This window comes from Podarcis bocagei (genome assembly GCF_964188305.1).
Source record: "Podarcis bocagei genome assembly, chromosome: 6".
Lineage (NCBI taxonomy): Eukaryota > Metazoa > Chordata > Lepidosauria > Squamata > Lacertidae > Podarcis > Podarcis bocagei.
Genome location: NC_138130.1, coordinates 69,724,411 through 69,740,545, shown reverse-complemented (window position 1 = coordinate 69,740,545; position 16,135 = coordinate 69,724,411). Strand labels below are relative to the sequence as shown.

At 42.0% G+C, this 16,135-nt stretch overlaps 1 protein-coding gene across 2 annotated transcripts in view; it reads right to left on the bottom strand.

Moving 5' to 3' along the window:
* The window catches only part of LOC308589698 (uncharacterized protein), a 474,186-nt gene that overhangs the window by 203,061 nt on the left and 254,990 nt on the right, over positions 1-16,135 (bottom strand). The gene's annotated exons all lie outside the window — the stretch shown is intronic.

The window sequence follows — 16,135 nt, the reverse complement described above, 5'->3', positions numbered from 1 at the left end:
ATTTGCTACCATTAGGGGAGTCTGTTACATCTTTGCATGAATTGCTTCATTGCCCTGGCCTCCTCCCAGTCAGAAGATGAACCCAGATCAGAAGGTGAAGATGGGCAATCTTTGCTCTTTCATGCTCTGAAAGTACCCCTTTTTGGGTGTTAGCATTTTTAAAGTGTAGTTTGGTCATCAGAAGTTTGGAAAAAAACCAAAGTGAGTTCTCATGGACATTTCCTACAGAATCCATATGAGTTTTGCATTCCAACATAATGTGTGTGCAGTTTGGTGGTGGAAGACTAAGATCAAAACTACTTTTATGTTGGCAGAAGTTTGCTTATTTTATTGTTTGTCTCCAAGACAATATGCAAAAAACTATATAAGAGGAAAGCTAGGGTTTCTGTGAGCCTCAGGTGGGTCAATGTCACCCCTCCAATATTTGACCCAAAGGTTTGCTGGTGCTGCTACCTCTGCTGCTTTTGTAACCCAATATCTAACATGTAGCATCTTAATTTATTTTAAGTTTCACATATGCACAATATGTGATTAGTGTCTCTTTTTGAAGTTTGTGCTGATGGGGGAAAGCATTTATGTTGACTTTGATAACTTCCTGTTTGGAAGTTCTTCCCTTGGCATTCATAAGGGTTAGATTCATCCACTGTTGTTATATAATTTTAATGGACCTTCAGGGAGAAGCAGATTTGCTGAAAGGAATTTCAGCTTCAGCTCTCAGGCTTGCAATGATTGCAAATGATGCCCCAAAAATTCCAGGTTTCAAATCTGGTGGTTTGAGTTTTCTTTTATGTCCATTCCTCATGCTAGGAACCATTTCAACCTGTGTGCATTAGTTTGAACAGGAAATGAAGGCATTATTTTCCTGCCTTTCTAAAGGGCTTTCACAGGAGTATACAGAGCCTGAGCTTTTGTTCATTTTATGAACCTACTTCGAGATGGAATCACTGGGCTTAATAGTTAGTAGTGATTTAAGGTTGATAAGTGGTTGTGTTTTCTTCCTTTCTTCATCTCGGCTTATATTTATTTGTACATAATAGTTTGATATAACAAAATGTGGTTGTTGAGCATACAGTGTAGCAATGAAAACTGGCATGAGGGATTTCCTCTGAAACTGAAGCATTTGCACAGCAGGACTTTGAAGGTGTTTGATGGTTTTGTCACCAGTAAAGAGAAAACGATGGTCAGGGACAAGTGCTTAAGATTTTGAGGTCTATTCCTAATGAAATCTCCATTATCATATGGAGGGGACATACTTGTTGCAAGTCTCAGAGTGAGAGACAAGTTCACACAAGTTCACCCTTTGAATAGACAACTCCACACCTGAACTTGTTTATACCATTCAGGAAGTGAATCAGTGGTTGGAAGAGTCAAACACTGATTTGCTTAGAATTTGTGACTATATGATCTCACCTTTCAGTAAAAATGAAGTGACCTGTGAACAAATCACAGTCGTGTGACTGAAACTGCCTGGAATTACCTACAGTATTTGTGTAGACAGAGGTAGTTGCTGAGAAAAGATTTGATAATGACCTCTGATTCTCGATCATGTATATGGATACTTTGATGTGGGGTTGAAACAGACATGTATGCAGTTAGGTTTGTAAGCTGCCTGTTATTAAGATGGTGAGTTTGTTCTATTTATTTTGTATTTATTTGAGTTTGCTTTCGGTCCTACCATGCAAGTTTCAGAGCAAAAGTATAATTTAAAGCAAATGAAAATATAAGAAAGGTATATTTTGATATCTTTGATATGGCCAGTTGAACTCTGTCAGAGCACCATATGTTAATGCCAGACGATTCTCAGTGTGGGGCCTCATTAAACTTTTTCACATGATAAAGTCGCCCCATGGTGATTTTTGTGATGTTTTGTTTGCATGATCAATATTTCATTTGGTTGCTTCCTCAGTGTTTGGTGAGCGGTGGTTCTCTCTGTCCTGGTTCACATGCAGTGTTGAAACATAGTTTTAAGATGGTGCTTTTAATGTACATGAGCAATCTGATGCTCCTCCACTTCTGTGTTGCACAGCAGAGGAAGCAATGCAGAATCTGGTGTTAGTGTGAATCTGGGAAAACAAGCCAGACTCTGCCTTGTTTCCTCTCCCAGACAGCAGCAGGGAAGGAACAAAGTACTTGCATACATTTAAAGCTACCATTTACTTTAAACTAAGGTTAGATGTTGTGGGCAAATGCAGTCCCTGTGCAAGTTGGCTTTAATTGGGTTAAAGTTAGACTTGGCATGCTAAATATCATGCCTCAGTGCATGGAGGTGAGTTGCTACATGGACATCTGCACTTGGACTGTATCGGTTTTCTTGAGAAAGGGGGTTATATAACTTGAACAGTTACTGTGAATTTCATTTGCTGTCCTTTTCATTTGAGCTTGGTGTATAATAAAACAAGTCCTCTCAGTGATCAGAAGCATAGCAACTAGACATAAACAGGAGGCTGCTTTCTGGTTTATGAAGGACCTAATCTATTTGATTCCTCTGGCTTAATAAGTGTCCCTTGAGCATAGTCTATCCTCTACTCCTTTTCAGAAAGAAATTTAAGGCTGATTTGCACATGCACCACAATGGCACAAGTGCAGATTTCCACAACACAACTGTGTGAATTGGCTCTCTTGTGCGGGTGAGGAAGGGTATATTGGCATGATTAAAACTCACCTGAACCTTACTGTGGGTTGCCAACAGCTTTTCAGAGGAAGCTGCACTCAGAGGAAACTTCCCTTTTCAGAGGAAGTTTGCAGAACTAGGACCACTCCTGTGGTTTGTAGTATCTATCATTTGCCATTAGAGTCATGCAGAATACATTTAAGAGCAAAGGTATCAAAGGCAGAAAAATAAGGCCAAGTATGTCAATATTATTTCAGTTCTTACAAACTTTAGGTTGGGATTTTATTGTGCAATTTAGTGGTTGTGCAGATGAGACCTTGTGGTATAAAGGGATTAGATTTTTTAAAAAATGGTTATTTATTATTCTGTTAATTTATTCTGTAGGCTTCTGTAAATTATTGCATTTGGAATTGTTATGGGCCATATTATGTTGTGAATTGTTATGGACTGCATAAAATGTTTTAATGAACCAGAATAAATATTATACTTTGTCCAGTGCCTAGCACAGTAAGCCCTAGTATTTGGGGCAACTTGATGCATTCCTGTAGCCAGCAATATACAAGGGTGGTGGTGAGAGTTTGGTTGTCTCAGTTAGCACGAATACGCTTATCACTATGGTTCTAGCTGACCAAAGCAATGGGTGATCAGACACTTAACAAAAGTGCTCAAATGGTCTTTTATGTCCTGGAACTCCTTTGCAGTCTTGGAAATGTGACAACCATGAAAGTTGCATGGGTGAACCAGAGAAACATTTTGATTTTGAAGCAGACAGGCCGATCAGGTGGGAAAGAGCTATGAGTCAGCTAAAGGGAAAGCATATTTGTGTGCAGAATCTCTTTCTTTAGCAACCCAATACATGGTTAGGAAGTGTGGTGTCTGGTTTTGGAGTCTATTTGCTTATACTATGCAATGCTGATATGAGAAAGTCTCTAAGAATTTGTGCTCTATCAGGTTAAAATTTGACGGAAAACATGAGAGATTTTTGTTTTGATTTTCACAGTGTAGCCCATGAAATATATCCTTATGGTCCATAAGCAATCTGCAGCTAATACTTTTTGCTACAAACAAAAGTGATAGAAGAATACAAAGGTCTATTAGGATGTCAAGTATTTATTATGACTATTTATTTCCTATAAGTACCTGATATCTGACTTTATGTGAGCTACACTTTTTCATGTCTGGTGTTTTTCTTTAATAGTCCTTGATTCTTTTCCTGAAAATGTATACATTTCATTTTCCCCCCTCTCCAGAATGTTGACTGTTCCAAGTCGAAATGGTTCATTGTACCTTACGTTTTCTATTTCAAAACTCCTGGGTATTGTAAAGCCAGTATACCTCACTTTATTTCTGTACGTAAAATTTGGGGCTACATCTGTTCTTCACATTTACTTGCTGTTTTGTTTCTAATTGTGAAATTTCTAACTTTATATGTGTGTGACTGGATACAATGGTTAGAAATTTCTAACTATATATGTGTGTGACTGGATACAATGGAATTATTCTGTTAATTGTTCAATTGTTGTGCGAAGCAATTACAGGAAATGTACAACTTCTCTTCCAACAACTTATAAATGCAGATAACAATAAACAGATGTATTCGCATTAGAAAGAAGTTTGTTGTATAGATTTCAAAGTTGTGTGCTATCTAATTCAGGAGTAGCTGACCTTTTTGACCTGGTGGGTGCATGTGCAGACCAGAGGAAATGTCATGGGCACCACACACATTCCATAACACTCTCCATCCCAAGTGTAAACCCCCCACCCCTTGCCCTTCATGAGACTATTAGACTTGGTAGGGAATGCCTTCTGTTGTCTAAGGGAGGCTTCTTTCAAGTGTGATTTCAGCAGAGGGAGGGGCAGGGGCAGTGGCACAGGACCCTGTGGGATCCAGGAATGGCTTCTGTGAGCACAAGCCTGCCTGTGGTCCACAGCAGTGATCCCTGATGTCATAGTTCATTGCCAAGGTTTATTACTGTTCCTTTCATCTAGAAGATGCTACTTCACCTTCTTGTCTTTCAACCTGGGAAATTACATTTGATTCTCTGTAGAACTTCATTTTGGCACTATAAGGCAATGTTTCAGAAACTTGGCTGTTTTTGGGCTACAGCTCCCATCATTCCTAGCCAGCAGGATCAGTGGTCAGGGATGATGGGAATTGTAGTCCAAAAACAGCTGGAGACCCATGTTTTGGAAGCCCCGCTATAAGGAATCCTTTGTAAGATTCCTTAATAAAAGCAGGTACATCCAAGTTAGAGAGTATATTGGTCAGGTTTTTTGAGCAAGGGACGGAGGTGCTGTTCTTCCCTCTCAGACAAATCCCACTATAGAGTACTCCAGTGTAGCATAATGCAATAAGGATCCCAGAACCAGAGTGCTTATGTATTCTATTCTCCCCCAAATGGTCTGGTGGAAACCAAAACTGCCATGCTCCCATGATGACTTGCCGTTAGCTGTTGGAAAATGATGAGGTTAGCTGTACAGTGATCAAACAAACCTACTTCCAGGTTTGTTTGTTTGACGGGGCAGAACTGGTAAGGGGCAAAGTACACAAACAGAGAGTGTCACAAGGACCAGCCCTCCATGGACACATCCTGCCTTTGAAGAGAGCCACCAGGTGAAAAGGAAAGCATGACTTTTGCACTGCTATTAACCTTTCTGGGTATTCTGCATGAACGCACTGAGACATAGGGTCCAACACCTTCAACAGTTCTGTAGAGGAAGACCTGCTGAAAATTTACCCTTCTGCAAAGCTATTAAATGTGCAGAGCCCTGCCCTATCTCTCTGATCAGGCAGAACACTCAGAAAGGTCAAAAGTAGTGCAAAAGTCATACTGCTTATGACTTTACACAGATCACTATGCAAAATTAAGAGTGGCTGCATTTTCAGCTTGGTGGATCCTTTACCAGTTTCCAGACTTGTTGAGCAATATTTCTGGTCATGTGGTCAAAGGGGTCTTGATTTGGATTTTGTCCCAGAAGCATGTCTTTGTCTAAACAAGCCTACATTTATAGGCAGTTACCTTTCAGAAGCTAAGAAACTGTTATGGGAAAATCTGGTAAAGATAAGCCCTCCCCCAACAAAAAACTAAACACCCCACAATAAATAAAACAGACAAAAAAAGCAGGCCAACCCCTCCTAGCAACAACATAAACCCACTCATTTTTAAAATAAAAATTGTGAGGGCACCGTATGAGGATGGAAAATTGTGAGGGCACCACAACATTATATCTCTATCATTACTACTACTACTACTACTACTACTACTACTACTACTACTATTACTGAAAGTTATCCACTTTTTGTCTAGAGAAAGGCATTTAAGAAAAAGAGTTAAGCTTCATTACAGAGCAGCCCAAAGTACTTTGGTTTGTGCAACAGCTCATTAATTTACCTTGTGGAAAGGCTTTCTGGCAATGTGATAAGCCTCCTGGTTGCTGCTTCAAGACAGCCACATTCCTGAGTGGCACATGGCAGAGAATTTGCCTCTTATGAAATACGCATCACGGAGCCTTTGGCTGGGGATGGAAAATGCTCTCTTAATGCCTTTTGAAGGAAAGCCAGTTGGGGCCGCGGAGTGTTTGCCAGCAGGTCTTGTTGCACATATTTTACTCTTAAGGTAAGCACTGCATATGAAACCTGTAGAGTTAAGTAAATGTTGGTTACTAATTCAGCATTCCAGCCACATTCAGTTGGAAACAAGGTCAATCATTCACCTAAGGCGGGAGGTCTCTGTTAACTGGAAATGGGGGGACAACAATCTGAAGTGCACTTGCCTTTGTCGGAGCTGGGGAAAAGGGTGTTCATCCTCTCAAACTAACATTTCAGATTAATTCACTAGATGAAATCCAAAGTACTGTTCAAAAAAGTAAAGCAAACAAGTGGATTAAAATACTTGAACTAGAGTAGCCGTATTATTACTACTATTTGCTATTTTAGTTTCATAAGAGAAGGTTTTACCTAATCCTTAGCAGTAGCAATATTTGGATGCACTATTTGGAACAGTTTAGGAGAATGTTCAGTATTTCTTAAGCCAGCAATTGGAATGTCTAAATCGGAATTTGCAAACACCTTGACTGGTTAGGGGGTACCTATGCGCCCCTTGTTTTGCTGCATGCCACATAGGAAGGAAGCTATGTAAAATAAGCCACATTTGTAGAATTGTAGAGTTTGAAGGGACCATGAGGGTCATCTAGTCAACCGCCTGCAATGCAAGAATCTTTTGCCCAATGTGGGGTTTGAACCCACAGCCATGAGATTAAGAGTCTTGTGCTCTACTGACTGCCCAGGTGTGACCTATATGACTTTTATTGTATGCTGCACTGGTAATCTGTTCAAAGCTAGGGTGTTATACAAAATATTTCTTTTACCCCCCCCCCAAAAAAAAATAGCATGTTCAAATATTAGAATGAGAATTGGGTGTGTGTATTACCTAAAATACCAAAGTTTAGTATTGCATTTTAGTATATAAAATTGCACATATATGTGTGTGCTTCTTTAAAAGCTCCTTTTGGATACAGTGGCCTTATAAACTTGCTTCCAAGCATGTTGGGGCACAGTCCTCATAGGAACATCTCCTCTGCAAGCCAATTACAGTACAATGCACCACAGATACAGTCTTAACCCAGCTGCCTTTCCTTCCAATGAACCTTGCCAAGAAGAAGGAGGCTTCATGCGCAGATCAGATTCTTGCTTTTGGTTCATACTGTCCTGGGGGGGGGGGTAGAAAAAAATATTGTGAAATAGTATTGTTCAGTTATAGGTAAGGATGCTACATAATGGAAATTAGTCATTTAAAAAGCAGAGAGCTGGCGAGCAAGCCCTAAGGGTACATTAGTACAACCTTGAATCAGAAGGTAAAATCCCAAGGAAAAAAACATGTAGATGACAAAGTATCACGTCAGACACTAACCTTGGCCATACACCAATGCCATCTCATTCAGGGCGCACCTTTGCTAGAATGAGACAGGAAGTGGGCAGGGTTGGTATACAAAGAAGTTGTCTGGTGCCAGGCCTGAAATGAGTCATGTGCTATCAGGAGATCTTGAGCCTGATTGCTAGGATCCAGGAACAGGAGGATTATTGCGTCCTTGATACCTGAAATGCCCTAAGGCTCTGATTCTGCATGCCATGTTAAAAATGTGTCTTTACATTTAACAAGTATGGTTTTTATGGTGTTGTTTTAATGCAAATAGCACCAGCTGGAGAAACTGATAATTATTAAGATCACAGCAGGGGCGATCGAACCCTTCCTTGGGAAAATCCCTCCCATAAAGCTCAAATTTGCATTGCTAGGAAACTCCTGACTGGTTTGGATCCCAGTAGCAATTAGTTCCCACTGAAATCACTGGGTCTTAAAGTCACGATTCACTTTTCATACCGATTTCATCGGCACCCCTTGGGCTAGATTCAATCCACTGGTGCCAGGAAAGAGTTAAATCCCTACTCCACAGCTGCTGTGATCCCAATAAGGATGTGCATACCCACTGCTTGTGTGATTTGCGGTTTTAAAAAGCTACAGGTTAGATGCAGATTTAATATCACATCCAGGTTAGCTCTCAAGTATATACATTTAAATAGAAGTTAACATCCACTGTCAGGAACAGGAATTTTAAATCCCCCCCCCCCCCCATCTTACAATTTTCAACTAAATAAAGAGTGGCTAGACCTTGGTTTTGTAGTCTGACACTTTCTCAAGGCATTATTATTGCAAAGACTGATATCATCACATTCCTTATTTTGAAAAGGTATCCCATTCTTCATATTTTGAGGTCAGTGGTCACCACAGCATTCTTTTCCTTATTAGCTTGCCTCTTCTGGGAAAACTAGATTCTCGGTTGCAATTTTTAAAATATAAAAATGTGGTTCAAAATGTGGAAAGCTCCCTTCTTAAAACAACTGTGCCTTTGTCTAAAACATTACAACAAAGCAACATTTTAGCTCAGGCTGGTGCGCTTGCTGATTAAGGCACATGTGATACAGTAAGCTAAAGCAGCTGGGGCCTTGTGGGAGATTTTCAAAAAGAGGATGAACATCCTTTTGGAGAATTATGGATTGCTGGACTCTCCACAGATCCAAAGCTAAGATGGAAAAGATTTCTTGTTTGTTTTGACAGGAAGGGGGGGGATATAAGCTCCAAATTACAAGTCTCGCAGCATCAGCTCAATTGTTCATTTTGGTCAATCTTGCTCCCAGCACTTCATTAGTCATGGCCACTACAGAGGGCAGGTGTAACAGCACTGTAACTGGTTACTCAAGTCCATCTCAACCACTTCTGCCTTTAACAGTCTAGTCACTGAACCATGAGTGCAATGGGAAACAAATTCTCCCAGTGCTGCTTACATGTCTGCTGCAGATAGTTCAACATGACCTCTCACGAGCCGCCATGCACTTGGTAGCTAAGCATGACTATGGGCTAAAAATCAGATAGTTTTTTATTTCCTTGACATCAGATGGGAGGGCGTTCCACAGGGCGGGTACCATTACCGAGAAGGCCCTCTACCTGGTTCCCTGTAACCTCACTTCTTGCAGTGAGGGAACCGCCAGAAGGCCCTCAGAGCTGGACCTCATGAATGATGGCTGAATGATGGGGGTGGAGATGCTTCTTCTGGTATACTGGGCCGAGGCTGTTTAGGGCTTTAAAGGTCAGCACCAACACTGTGCTCAGAAACCCCACCACAATCCAGGACCTTGTAACATCCCCATGTAATTGCAAGGCACTTGGAAACACAAATAAACTTGAAGTGGATTGGGAAGAGTTGAGCCCTACCTGAGCCAGTTTGTTTCTAAAATTGAGAAGGAATTGGAGGTTGCCCAGCAGCGGAAAACTTTTCACCCACTCCTATTTCTTGATGCATTCATAATATATGTTAAACTCTTGATGCAACAGAAAACCATATGGGACACAGACAATATACACAATGGCTCTATGCTTTTATCTTTTCATCTAAATGTAGGCTTATGTCATCACTAAACAGGTTCTCTGAATTCTGGACTGGATTAACAAGGAAACAGGTTGTTTATTGAATTGTGGTGCCTTATGGGCATGATTTACTGCACTCAAACTGTTCCAGTTTAAAAATAGTATCTAGAATATTGTGCCTCTAGAAGGAAGGGCATTAACATTTGAGATGAGCTTTGTATGGCATTCAGGCTTACATGAATTTCAAACTGCAATAAAAATTCTGGCCCAAACCTGAGCAACGTCTTTCCTGGATCCTACCTAATACCTAAGGTTCTCTTGTTATGACTGTTTCACACAAGACATTTTTTTTCCCCTGGTGCTGATATAACCTCACAATTGGAACACCATGTAAACATGGGTTCCATATTGTCTGACAGTTGTACAATGATGCATAAAGTATTTAAAGTTTGGTTCTCTTAAACCCAACAATGACAACAACAATTAATTTACCGTATTTTTCGCCCTATAAGACGCACTTTTCCCCCTCCAAAAATGAAGGGGAAATGTGTGTGCGTCTTATGGGGCGAATGCAGGCTTTTGCTGAAGCCTGGAGAGTGAGGGGGGTCGGTACGCACCGACCCCTCTCGCTCTCCAGGCTTCAGGAAGCTATCCGCTAGCTGTGGGAGACCCAGCTCTCCCAGGGCTAGCGGACTGCTTGCCGGCACCCAGAAGCTTGGGGCGCGCTGAGCTCCGCACGCTCCAAGCTTCGGGATTAGCGCAGCGGTCCGCTAGCCCTGGGAGAGCCACGCGGCTCTCCCAGGGCTAGCGGACTGCTTGCGCGCACCCAGAAGCTCAGGGCGCGCTGAGCTCCGCACGCCCCAAGCTTCTGGTGTAGCGCAGCAATCCACTAGCCCTGGGAGAGCCCCGCAGCTCTCCCAGGGCTAGCGGACTGCTTGCCGGCACCCAGAAGCTTGGGGTGCGCTGACCTCAGCACGCCCCAAGCTTCTGTATTAGCGCAGCGGTCCTCTAGCCCTGGGAGAGCCCCGCGGCTAGCGGAGACCTTACCGGCACCCTTGCCGGCTGAGCTCCGCACGCCCCAAGCTTCGGGATTAGTGCAGCGCACCTGGGGGGGGGAATAAAAAAAAATTCCTTTATTTCCCTCCCAAAAAACTAGGTGCGTCTTATGGGCCGGTGCCTCTTATGGGGCGAAAAATACGGTATATGCTGACTATCTGACTGGGTTTCCCCAGCCACTCTGGGCGGCTTCCAACAGATATAAAAACATAATAAAATATGAAACATTAAACAAAACTCCCCTAACCAGAGCATGTACCACTCTGGCAAGAGAGTGCGCAGGCAGGTAGGGTCTCAGCCAATGTACCAGATGGAGTTGGTAGCCCAGGACATAGAATTAACCTGTGCCTCCATGGACAGCTGTGAGTCCAAAAAAACACCCCAGGCTGTGCAGCTTGTCCTTCAGGGGCAGTTACCCCATTCAGGACCAGGGAGGTCCATTCTTAACCTGAAACTGTTCTTAACCTGAGGTACCACTATAGCTAATGGGGCCTCCCGCTGCCGCAGCGCCATCATCATGCAATTTCTGTTCTCATCCTGAAGCAAAGTTCTTAACCCGAGGTACTATTTCTGGGTTAGCGGAGTCTGTAACCTGAAACATCTGTAACCTGAAGCGTCTGTAACCTGAGGTACCACTGTACTCTGTACACTGAAATTTGTGGGTGCCGGGTCCCTTCGTGGGAAATTTTGTGGATGCCCAGGCACCCAGATCCCCAAGGAGTTGGCACCTATGCCTCATAGAATCATAAAATTGTAGAGTTGGAGGGGACCCTGAGGATCATCTGGTCCACCCCCCTGCGGTGCTGGAATATGCAGCTGTCCCATACAAGGATCAAACCTGCAGCCTTGCCATTATCAGCACCATGCGCTAACCAACTGATCAGACCAGTTGTGACCCATCTTCTATTGCAATGGTTTACAGAATACCAGCAGAGCTGTTTCAGAGAAGTACAGTGGTACCTCAGGTTAAGTACTTAATTCGTTCCGGAGGTTCGTACTTAACCTGAAACTGTTCTTAACCTGAAGCACCACTTTAGCTAATGGGGCCTCCTGCTGTTGCCGCGCCGCCGGAGCACAATTTCTGTTCTCATCCTGAAGCAAAGTTCTTAACCGGAAGCACTATTTCTGGGTTAGCGGAGTCTGTAACCTGAAGCGTATGTAACCTGAAGCGTATGTAACCCGAGGTACCACTGTATTCAAGTCTGCATTGAAACTATTAATTCAGCTACAAACCTTCTTTACCAGACCAAAGTTACTAGAGGATAATTGCCCTCTTGAATGATCCTTGAACATCTGAATTTTCCTGACATTGTTAGAACGAACAGCAGGCATCTGTTTTGAAACTCCATTAGATGGTTCTATGAGGATTTTATTAGCATTATTTATCACAATTCTTCTGCCTACTATTAACCTCATGCTTGTTTAAAACTGAGAAAGCAGACACAAGGATACAATCAGGCAGCATCCTCAGACATATAACAAAAGCCCTTTCAAAGCTAAAAATAGCTACTCAGAGGCTCGGGGGGGGGGGCGTATTTTAGCCCAGGTTTACATTTTTATTTTGTTTTTGTTTTACCTCATTTGGTCATACAAAATAGAATCCAGAGGGCTTTGGGGATTCAGCTGTATGGAGGTGGAGTCTCACTGGGATGAAAGGGGATTCTTCTTGTGCTGTAGATACATTGCTAAATATGGCTTGCATTAATAACAAATGAATCAGTTCACTGGCAGAGCTGAGGAAAATTTCTCCAGCATATCCCAAGACATGTGGCAACAACATTAATACTGCGTGCAACTGGGTAAGCAAGATTGCTGTTTTATACCAGCAATAATTATGTGGATTGGAGATGAGATTTGTTAAGCTGCTTTTTCTCCTCTTAAAATGGTTGCAGCTAAAATAAAACAAAAAGCCCAGAAAGTTACACTTCTGATATGAACTTTTGCCAGGTTTTCTTTTTACTTTATTGCATTATTTTATCTCAGAATGCACAAAATAACATGAATTATGCAAATATGAGCTGAAGTAAACAAAACTTCAACCAACAGATAATTGTGGAAGGCAAGAGAAGGTGTTTTCTGCAATGCCAAAAGGGCAATTCATTAAGCAAAATAAGGAATCTGGGGTATCAGCACATGATAAAGCATTGAAGGGAACTCGGAGAGAGGGTGGAGTGGTTGTTGGATCCTGTGGATCTCCCTCTCCAGGGGCAGAGAGGGAGATTTGTTTGTGGAGAAGGAGATCTACATGCATCCTGGAGATCCCTTGGTGTGGGGGCAAGCTCTCTGATTGTCCTGCAATGCCACCTGCATGGAAGGCCAGAAACATAGTTCTCTGGCAGTGTGTCTTGGGAGACTGTGCATTCAGCAGATTCTGTGCCACCTCATTCACCCAACATTTACACCCAAACTGGCCAATGCAGGCAATGGGAGGGAAATATTTTAATACCAGACAATGGAAGGAAAAGTTGCTCCCTCCCACCTTCCACAAGCCAAAAGGGCTTAGGAAGTGATGGTTTCTTCACTATGGATTTCCCCCACTTCTTTATGATCACTCTGCCCATAAAGTATTGACCCTGTCCAATGGAGCTTATCCCGGGCTAAGAGTATGATGGCCACTTCTGCTAAACAGATTTCTTAGGGAATAAGTTCATATCAGCACCACGGGATTTGCTTCTGAATAAACACACAGAGATTGCACTGATAGTCTGTCTGAAATCTGAGAATGAGGATGCAAAGAGGATTGTGTATGTCATGCCCAAGTCATCTCTGCCCTGGAGAAATGAAACCATGAGCCTGTGAAGGTGCCTTCCATACAATGGGAAACCGGATGCCCCATGTTCTTCTTTTGCCTGGCCTTCCTAGCCAGCTGGACTCAATGAGTAAGTTTGTATGATGCTTACTAATTTATATGTAAGGATTTGTCTTCAGGAACACAGAACCAGAACCAGAAGTGAGAAAGAAATAGGACTATTCTGCTTTAGTGACAGGGAAATGGTTTAAGCTTCAAGCCTAAACTCACTCACTAGGAAGGAAAAGCAAGTTAGGCTGAGACATCCAAGACTTTGCCCAAGACTTCACAGAAAATTTCATATCTCAAAAAGGTTTTGAACATGAATTTCCCGAATCCAGCAGTCTAGTTACTGCACTTCCTGGTTCTAAACTTTTAGTTCTTCATTTTTATGTGTGTACCTGATGCCCACAAGGCCAATGTATGCATGTATGGATCTGTCTATTTCTGATCGATGTAAGATATACATGTCCTGAATCATGGGTCCATTTTCTCCTTTTTGCAGGTTGCATACAAACACACACACACACACACACACACACACACACACACACACACACACAGCACTGTACTTAAATTGCTCACTTTTTGTACACATTCTTCCCTTAAATGTTCCACATTTTTATACATTTTCCAGTGCGTTTTCTTCTAAAACAACAATTTTTGGAACACATTTTTAAAAATACATGTATACATTTTTTGAACCAAAAGTGCACTGCAGAATTTGGAGACAGACATAATCTTAATGGCAGCTGCATTCTGATCTGCATACAAGTCAAGAACTAGCAAGTTAGACCAGTTCATTTTAAATTGTGGACTGAACAAATTTCTGCACCCCTAGATGAATGCCAGCTGTTAGATACATTATTATATCATTTGTTGAAAGCCACTGAGCAAAGCACAAGAAGCACTAAATATGCTTTTGGAATGTGCCAAATACAGTGGTACCTCGGGCTTTGGCTACATACACTTCAAGTTACAGACTCCGCTAACTCAGAAATATTACCTTGGGTTAAGAACTTTGCTTCAAGATGAGAACAGAAATCATGCTCCGGTGGCGCAGCAGCAGTGGGAGGACCCATTAGCTAAAGTGGTGCTTCAGGTTAAGAACAGTTTCAGGTTAAGAACAGACCTCCAGAATGAATTAAGTTCTTAACCCGAGGTACCACTGTACCGTTGATGTGGCTTGCAGTACCAAAGAGGTCATTATAAAACTGAAAGCATCTTTTAGTTAACAAAGATTCTTCATTCCAGTTGAAAAAGTCTAGCCAGGAGAAAAAGTAATTTAAGTTGTCTCTTTGAAAAAGGTCTCAGAATTTGTCTCTGTATGTTCTGTTCAGTAAAAATACTCAAAATAAGTCTCTGGACCAAACTGTCTTCTGTAGCTGAAGTGCCAGAAGTAGAAATGGGCCCTGGGGGATACTAAGAATATACTTACAAGATTTACACTGACGGTTAAAATATTTATTTATTTTGACTGCGCGCTACAAGATAAACACATTACATAGTTGGCACAGGGCTGTAGTGCAGTTGTCATGATGCCAGGTTTCCATATATCCCTTTTCACCCAGGTAAGAAAATGTTAGGAGTAGTATTTGCATCTGGGCTTGCAAGGTATGTAGAAGTGCACTATCCATTTGTAGAAATAGATGGAGAACTGCTATAGTTTTAATGGGAAGTTTGCCTGGACAAATTTGTAAAAAGGTCCTGTGTTGACCTTTGGAATCCCATTCTTTGTCACTGCTGATCCTGGGAATACCTCATTACAAAAATCCCGTCAGAGAGGGCAGCTTGTGGGCAGGTGCTTTGAGACAGAATACAGCAGCCTCAAATGTTATACTTGGAAGCTTCTCATGAAGAAAGGGCTTGCAACCCAAAGATGGGACTGTGTTCTATAACAACCACCTAATTTGGTTTCCATTGCCTTATTTTTTTATTTTTTAAAAAGTATAGTACCACCACCTAAAATGAATCTTCGGCTTGACATAGTGTTTCTCTTTCCTGTTGTTCTCTACCCCAAGGAACCTGTGTGTCTCAATTTAGACAGGAGACAGGTCTAGAGGAACTGCTAAATTTTGGATCTTTAGAAGTAGGGGATCAGCCATTGTGTGTTTCTTCATGCGAGGATCACAAGTGTAACCTGGAACCTACATAATCCAAAGAGAGCCAATCTAGGAATGGCAAATCTGGGCTCTCCAGGTGTTGAACTCCAACTCCAACCACCCCTGGCTGATGGGAGTTGGAGCTCAACAGCAACTGGAAGGCCACAGGTTCCTCATCCCAGGTCTAAAATTATTAAGTCTATGGCTTCTTCCTGCACTCCATCTTAAGACTGACTTCAGTGTAGCTGTTGCAGCCTTAACATTATGACACAATTTTCTCTTCCTTCTCCCACACCTTGTATAATATCCAGCCAAATGAAGAGTCCTGGAGAATTCAAAATCTTGCTCACTATTTTGTGACTTTTCAGTCAAGCTGCTAATTATTTTGCCCTATTGTGGATTTTGGAACTTTTCTTATGAACCAACGCAGTTACCTTTGCTTTCGGGGGGGGGGGGGGAACTACTGAGAGTTCTATTCTGAAGCTATCTGTGTGTGTGTTGGACTATTTGCTTATGACTTTTGCAAAGAGGAGGAAGACGCTCCATTCAGATTCATGTTGTGGGAGTCTCAAAACCTGATAACCATTTCACTATTGGCTAGAGCTATGGACATAATTCATGAGGGCTTCCATTCAGTCTTCTGAATGGCACCACTGGC